Below are 9045 nucleotides of genomic sequence, written 5' to 3' on the forward strand. Positions count from 1 at the left end.
GGTGACCAGGAAGCAGTTCTCCGCACTTCCTGTGTCACTCCTGCTCTCCCTATACAAACAGTCGAAAAGCATTGATCTAGACTGATCCCAACGACACAATCCAGCCGTGACTCTGCTGTGATTCAGAAAGTGTGTGTCACTGGCCTTACACCTGTTCAGTTTAACCAGGGGTGGCTCTCAATGTCCTCTAAACTGGGCCGGTCTGATGCCGATGCACTGAGACACCAGCGAATCAGCTGACGGCACTCTGTTACACACAACACAGTCTTCAGCAACACAAAAGCACACGCTTCACCTGGATCTGGACGTGACGCCTGTCTCTTGCCTGTAGACAGCTCTCTAGGGAAGGTCAGCCTGCTTTTGGAGGTGACCCTGCGTGCTCCTCTGAAGGGGAAACAGCCGCACAGGATGCTGTAGAGCGCCACCCCGACCGACCAAACCGTAGCCGGTCCTGGGCGTGATAGCGGTGCTGCCGAAACCACTCAGGAGGGGCGATTCAAGAGTGCCTGAGAGACACAACAAGACCACAAACGTCCGATCAAAATCTTCCCTTTGCTGTTCACAAACGCATCACTGCAGTGAGATCAAAGCAACCTGCAAAGTGTCGGTAGGCCGAGTCTTGCAGCAGATCTCCACAGCCAAGTCCAGCAGCTTGATGTCGTGACTCAGTGGAGATCAGCAGGTTCTCCGGTTTGACGCCCCGGTGCAGGACTCTCATGCTCTCGCAGTGTTTCAGCGCCGTGATCAGCTGCAGCAGGACTTTCTTGGCCAGAGTCTCTCCAGACATCCGCTCTCCTCGCAGAAACTCTGGAGATCTTGGCAAGGAACGGGACGCCCAGGATCATGGTGTAGCGCTCTGCGATGGTCGAACCACTCCAGCAGCTGCAGGACGCTTGGGCAGGCAGGAGCCGAATTGACCAGGGTCATCAACGCCACCTCCAGCGGCAGCAGACCCTGACCTTCCTGCAGAGACCAAAGATCCGTTACATCCAGAGCTGAATGCAGATTCACAACAGATTCACCTTCAACTCACCACTTTCAGCTTCTCAGGCGTCCTGCTTTTGCAAACGTACTTGATGGCAACCTGTGAACAGATCAACCGCAGGAAATCACGCCTTCACTGATATCGCCAACTCTAAAAGCTGTTTGAAGGAGGCAGGGAAGGAAACGCCTTACTGGCAGTCTGTCGGACCTGCGATCCCAGCATGCACCGAGCCGATCCACCTCGCCCAGCAATGGGCCCTTGGCATACGCTTCTGAAACGCACAAGAACATGTATAAACAGAACATTTTCTATTAATAACTGAGTCATGACATCTTTGATAATCCTGACCTTCTGCGGAGCGCGCTTGGCTGGTCTTGTGTTGGAGGTGGACGGCCCTTCATCCTCCCGGCCGCCGCTCTGCCGCTTCTTCTTCCTGTGAGGCTGATCTGTGGACACAGAAACAGCCAGGTCAGAAGGCAGAGGCGCGATGTATCCTGGTAGCTCTTGGCTCAGGGGCTGCTCTGGGTCACGATCACCAGAGCCTCGCCTCCCATCCTCCTGAGCAGCCGCCTGAGAGATAGCAGCGCTCCTGGATCTGGAGCGGCCCGAGGCTGAAATATTACACACTTACAATACTTCATACTGTTTTATTAACAGTCAATAATCAAAACCTTATTTAGCACAGTTTATCTGTCACGTGGAACAAGACACGCATCACTTAACTTCAATATAACAGGTTGCACAAGCTGTCAAACAATGCACATACCAATAATAAATATCCTAAAATAATCCATTAAAAACATACCTCGCCTTTCGTCCGAGTGAGCCATTGACGACTTCCTCCAAACTCCAAATAGGGAAAAAAAAGAAAATGTATAAAATAAAATGAAATACAATAACAATACAAGACACAACTGCAGTAATAAGTTTAGTTATAGAACAAATAACAGTTTAAAACTCTTCTCCAAGAAAATCCGCTGATCTCCGCCTGAAATAAAAGTCTTCTTCTCGAATCCTCCGATGAGCTTCAGAAAGCAACAAGATCTGATCAGAAAATACTCAAATGTCTCCTCGTCTCACAACCAACAGATAGCGATGGGTTCGAGTGTTTATATATTCAGGCGGAACTCATAACACACGCCGCTATAGCAACTAAGACGCGAATCACGCCGGCGCTTACGCTAGTTCCGCATCGCCGTACATCTCAGCACGAGTTGAATATTTATGCAATTATTCATTTCTTTTTAAATTAAATTTTTATAATAGATTTCATTTTAATTATTTAACTGTTTTAAAAACAGCTTTAAATGACAATTCAAGGAGTTTCATTTGCAAAGATTTCATACAACAGTTCAATAAACGACGCTGATATTAAATGACTTACATTGTATGACTGCAACACTTTTTCATGATTTCGCTCTGCTTCACAAAAGAAAATAGTTTTAAATGAGTTTGGTTTATGCATGAATGTGCGTTTTTAAACGAACGAGTCAATGATTCAGTTAGACACTCATTAAGAACAGACTCCTGAATGAATCAGTCTTTTGAACGAATCATTTGAACTATGATTCGCTGTTTTAGTTTCAATTGTAAAATACTATTTGAGTTATTTTAATACTTATTTTAATATATATATAGGCCATCGTAAAATATGCTACTGTATGAACTACACTGCAAAAACTGCTGTTCTTGTTTAGATTTGTTTCATTGTTGTCCAGCCAAAATATTCAAAAAAATCTTCAATTAGAGGGATTTTCAAGACTGACAGACTTTTCAAGAAAAATCTCTCACTTAATTTTGACTCACTTTTTCTTAAAAGGAAGCAATAATTATAGTATATATTTTTATTTTTCTATTTTTATTTTTGCTGTGTTGCACATTTTATATTTTGTATATTGTACATAATTCTCTTTATATCTGTCTTGTCTTGTTATCGTGTTGCACTGTAGAGTTTTTGTCACTAAAACAAATTCTCGTATGTGCAAACATACCTGGCAATAAAGTGATTCTGATTCTGATTCTGATCATTTTGATTTCTAGATATTTTTTCCGAAAACGTATGTAAGAAAAGCATATTTTGCAGTTCGCAACAAAAACAAAATTGGTCATAAAATTGAAAAACAGAAGGGGAAGGACTAAAAAGAAGTCCAGCTATTCTTGTCTGGTGACCATCTGTTAAAAATGAGCATAAATTATATTATTATTTGGTAAGCTATTGTCACTTTTAATATGGGGTGTAAGCTGTTTTGTCTGTCATTACAAATGTCCCTATAGTGAAGTTTGCTGATATGATCAAACCAGTGTGCTTTAAAAATAAATAAAATAAACTGAGCTGCATTAAAACACAATGGAGCTCAGCAAGAGTTTTCTGCTTGTAATTATGGAAATTGCTTGATTTATTGACTTGTCTCTAAGGATCCTCGCCTTACAATACTAAACACAATGAAAATGAATTGATTTTGAAAGACACAGACCTTGTTTATGTCTGTGTTGTGGTTTGTGATGGTGACCCCGAGACCTTTTGTACGCTGCCATCTAGTGGTCGTTTTATGTTGTTGACATTTTTATGGTTGATATTCATTTTAGTAGAGTTGCATAATGTATTGTTGGAAATTAGCACAAATGAATATAGAGCCAATTCATTTATTTATTTATTTAAAAGTTTTTGCCATAAAACAACATATATTGACATTTGTATTTCATATTAAAATCAGTCTACAGTAAAATGTACTACAGATTCACTCAGAAACTGCATTTGTTGTAACGACTTGTGGATGTAGCTTCAAAATAATTCTATTAAGATACATTGGGTATTAACATAGCCTGTTTTCGTTGTCCTATAGGCTTTCTAAATTTCTAAATCATTAACATTCCATTTTAAAATGAACAATATCATAAATTCATTTACATGAACCTATAACACGCATATATTCTTTATTCTCACATTTACTGAACTTCTAGAACATAGAAGGATACTCTATTTTATTTAATTTTTCCTGGTGCTTCTTACATGGCTGAATAAATTCAAATGTAATATAGGTTAAGATTAAAATACATCTGCAGTATAAAGGAAACACAAATTAGGGCTTAGCGTCTTTCCATTAACATCAAACAGTAAACGCGCAATAAGTGTTTAGGGGTCATTATTTAAGAAAAATAATTCAAAAAGGTATTGCAGCAGAAAAGCAAACTTCAAAAACCTGTTCTAAAATTATGTTATTACTATAGGTAAATGTTGTAAGGTACGGGTAAGGTTTGTTGAATAAAGGTTTGTGTTGTAGAATACAGTTAGGTCCTGCAGAATACAGGTAAGGTTTGTTGAATAAAGGTTAGTGTTGTACAGTACAGGTAAGTCCTATAGAGTACAGATAAGTTCTGTAGCATACAAGTAAGGTTTGTTGACTAAAGATAAGTGTTTTAGAGTACAGGTACAATTTGTTGACTGAAGGTAAATGTTGTAGAATACAGGTAAGGTTTGTTGACTGAAGGTCAGTGTTTTAGAGTACGAGTAAGGTTATCTTCTTGAAGAGGGGGAACCCCACTGTCCTGCCGGGACGATGGCAGCCGGGTATTCGATGGACGCGTGGGAGAAGTGGCGCCTCGTGTGCTTGGCACCTCTTTCCGTGGAGGATATTGAAGATATCTTTCATTTCGAACTTTGATTACGGGCTATTGTTGATCGGATTGGGCATAGCCCTGGTATATCGACAAATTGAGAGAACGAGGGCAGCTGTCCACAGCCCCACAAGGCTGCCTGGAATAACTGAAGTAGTGGGCAGATCTGTCGGGACTCAGACTGTGGTTGTAAACCGCACTTTGATAACATCATGGGGAAGCTCGAGGCTTTGCATCGAAAATGGATCAATTTGGGGACCACAATGGACAATAGAGTTGTTCGGGTAAACTGCTTACGACTACTCGCACTAAGCCTAAACAAATTCCATTCCTATCTGGTTTCGACTCCTCTACCATGCACTGCTGGAAAAACAACTCCCCGGTAGATCACGGCAGTGAAGACGCCTCGCACTCCTCACTCCCACCTTTCCGCCTGCCTGGCAGACAGGTCTGGATCAACGCTGCATTGACGGCTGCCAGAGAAGGATGACTGCTCGCCAGTGGAGGATCCCAATGACCCAGAGACTTTACATTGTTTTACATGTTGTCAAAGTGTCTAAACTATCTTCTTCTATTGCTGAGGTGTTTTTTTTCCCGTTATCACACTGTGGTCCTGTCATGAGTGAGGGGTCTGAGGCGTATGGATCCATATGCAGGCTTTTATTAAACGAAGGCATGGTCATAGCAGGCAGGCGCCAAACAGGGCAAACAGATGTATAGGAGGCGAGGCAATAACAAAATCCAGAAACAGGCGATGGTCAGGTCAGGCAGCAAACAATCAGAAAACCGAAAACAGACAGGGTCAAAACCAGGGAACTCAGAAACAATAATCCACGAACGATCTAACAAAGAAACAGGCGAAACAATGCAACCTGCAGGTGAGTGGCTTGCTTGCTACAGTTTTTATAGTCCTGGAACAGGAAGTAGCAGCAGAGGGAGTGATCGCAGAGATCACCCAGGGGTAAGAGCCCCTCTTCTGGCTTGGTGACATAGCCCCCTCCTAGGAGCGACTCCTGGCACTCCATAAAACAAACAAAAAACACTGTGAGCTTGGGAGGGGGTTCCAGGAGGGGGTCAGCAAACGGAGTCCAAGGAGGAAGAGATGGAGGGAGGAGCCAGGGAGAAAACAGGAGGAGTCCGGAGCGGGAGGCGATCCAGAGCCCAGCCATGATGGTCAGTGGTGGAGCCGACGGAGGGAGGAGCCATGGAGAGGTAACTGTCATCGACTCCATGGGGCCGACCATGGCGGCAGCGGAGCTGGTGGTCGAGGAGACTGAGGCGGAGGCGGAGAGCCGAAGAGCCAGGGTGACACAGAGGCGCTGGAGGTCCTAGGCGACACCGCAGGCTTCGGCAACTGATGCGAGACGGGGACGAAAGGACGCGTGAAGCCAGAGGACTGAGGTGGAGCCGGGGAGGGAGGAGCCTGACAGAGCCGGAGGGATGGAGGGACGAGGCGGCTGGAGGAGTGGAATCCTGAGGCGACGGATGGTCGACGACCGACCAAGGCGTAGCTGGAGAGACGATGGAGCCTGGTGGAGCTGGTGGACTGACGGAGCACGGTGGAGAGGAGGGAGCTAGAAGCCCAGGGGGAGCCGATGGGTCTACAAGCCGAGGTGGAGTCTGGGACTCGGAGGCGGAACGATGAAGCGAGGGATCCTTCACCCACGGCGGCGATGGAGACTGGCAGACCCGCAGTGAGCTCCAGGTGGAGGGCAGAGGATGAGTGCAGGGGCTGCTGGGATCCATCGACGACGTAGCAAGGGTGGGAGGGTGGGATAACTTGAGGTTTTGCACGAGGCGCGGGCACTGGAGGCTTTGCACGGCAGGTGGCCATCTTGGGAAGCGGCTCTGGGCAGGCGGCGGCCATCTTGGGAAGCGGCTCTGGGCAGGCGGCGGCCATCTTGGGAAGTGGCTCTGGGCAGGCGGCGGCCATCTTGGGCAGCAGCTCGGGGAAGGCGGCCATCTTGGGCAGCGGCTCTGGGAAGAAGGCGGCCATCTTGGGCAGCGGCTCTGGGAAGAAGGCGCCATCTTGGGCAGCGGCTCTGGGAAGAAGGCGGTCATCTTGGTCAGCGGCTCTGGGAAGAAGGCGGCCATCTTGGGCAGCGGCTCTGGGAAGGCAGCCATTACTGGAGTTGATGCTGTATCCTTTTCCTCCTCAACACCCAACGTGAAAGCTGACCCCACAGTCACTAAACCGAACTCAATAAACTGTGCAAGCGACTCACGTGGACCCTCACGAACAAGTTTTGTCTTGAGTGGCTGATTTACTCCCTCATGATACAACTCAATCAATAAGCAGTCAGGTATGTCAGAGAGGTAAGCCATGTCCAGAAACTCTTGAGTATAATCCTCAATTGATCGAGTGCCTTGCTTGAGGGCCAATAAACGCCTAGCGAGGGTCCTACCTGGACATGGATCAGGTGAAAAGCCGCTGGATCCTGGTGTGAGGTTGCATTCTGTCATGAATGAGGGGCCTGAGGCGTATGGATCCATATGCAGGCTTTTATTAAACGAAGGCATGGTCATAGCAGGCAGGCGCCAAACAGGGCAAACAGATGTATAGGAGGCGAGGCAATAACAAAATCCAGAAACAGGCGATGGTCAGGTCAGGCAGCAAACAATCAGAAAACCGAAAAAACAGACAGGGTCAAAACCAGGGAAATCAGAAACAATAATCCACGAACGATCTAACAAAGAAACAGGCGAAACAATGCAACCTGCAGGCGAGTGGCTTGCTTACAGTTTTTATAGTCCTGGAACAGGAAGTAGCAGCAGAGGGAGTGATCGCAGATCACCCAGGGTAAGAGCTCCTCTGCTGGCTTGGTGACAGGTCCCCTAGGAGCACAGTCTGGGTTTGTTTTTTGTTTTTTCTCGCCTCACCCTTCCTCATGTAAATGCTGTACTTCCTTATTTCTGTCATCCCATCATGTCTAACCCCATCTTGTATCTGGATGTGGATGGGATGATGGCTCAAAGCATTTCACTACATGTCGTACTACGTATGTCTCTGTATGTGACCAATGGAATTTGAATTTGATTTGATTTGATTTGATTTGACTAAAGGTAAGTCCTGTAGAATACAGGAAAGGTTTGTTGAATGAAGCTAAGTGATTTAGAAAACAGGTAAGTCCTGTGGAATAGATGTAAGGCTTGTTGAATTAAGGTAAGTAATTTAGAAAACAGGTAAGTCCTCTAGAATACAGGTAACGTATGTTGACTAAAGGTAAGAGTACAGGTACAGCTTGTTAACTAAAGGTAAGTCCTGTAGAATGCAGATTAGGTCTGTTGATTAAAGGTAAGTCCAGTAGAATACATGTAAGATTTGTTGAATGAAGGTAAGTGATTTAGAAAACAGGTAAGTCCTGTAGAATACAGGTATGCTTTCTAGACTAAAGGTAAGTGTTTTAGAGTACAAGTAAGGTCTGTTGAGTTAAGATATGTCCTCTAGAATACAGGTAAAGTTTGTTGACTAAAAGTAAGTCTCGCAGAATACAGGTAAGGTTTGTTGAATAAAAGTAGGTGTTTGGCAAAAATCATATTTAATGTGTCCAAAAGCAGTCTAAAGAGATAAAGACAGATAAAAGACTGAAGTAAATGCATGTAAACACAAATGTAAATGTATCTTTATACACTATATTGACAAAAGTTTTGGGTCACCCACTTCCAATAAACAGGTTGAACTACTTTATTATTAATTTTATCATTAAATTTAGTATGTATTTATTATTATAATATCCATGGAGTACAAATCGTAATGTTAAAGCATACAATGATGTTCTAGGAATTGTGGATACAGATTTATGGACAGGACTCTAACATGACAATGCCTCTGTGTATAAGGCAAGTTTAAATAACAAATGATTGATTGAGTCACTGTGGAAGATCTTGACTGTTCTTCATAAAGCCTGATCCCAGCTGAACACTTCTGAGTGTGCGAGTTTAAATAACGCAGCTGTAACGTAGTAACAAACACAACACGACTGGTGTCTGATTCAGAAGCAAATCCACAAGAGCACAAGAACAATGTCAGAGCTGTAGCCCAAGACTGATGATACACAGGGCAATTGAGAATAGGTAACAGATCTTTATCTGGATCGTTTAGATCAGTCTGCGGGCTCCATGTATCATCAGTCTGCGAGCCTCATTGCTTCAGGACAGGTCCAGCTCCAGTCTACAGCCATGATCCCGGTCCATATCAGTGTCATTTTCCAGCAATAAAACCAACAACTGAAAATAAACAAATGTAAAAATATTTTGGAGTAAAGAGTGATTTTCTTTTCACAATACACTTCAGTCTTCAGTGTTGTTTGCATATTTTAAGGTTTCTCAGATTGATTGATTTCCTTGATTTGAGAAATTTACACAATAACAATGTCAGTTTCACACTTGAGTTTATTCTGATTTGAACTTTCATGGTATTCACAAGTTGGTCCAAGTATCTGTAA

Source organism: Puntigrus tetrazona, unplaced genomic scaffold (assembly GCF_018831695.1).
Source record: "Puntigrus tetrazona isolate hp1 unplaced genomic scaffold, ASM1883169v1 S000001140, whole genome shotgun sequence".
Classification (NCBI taxonomy): domain Eukaryota; kingdom Metazoa; phylum Chordata; class Actinopteri; order Cypriniformes; family Cyprinidae; genus Puntigrus; species Puntigrus tetrazona.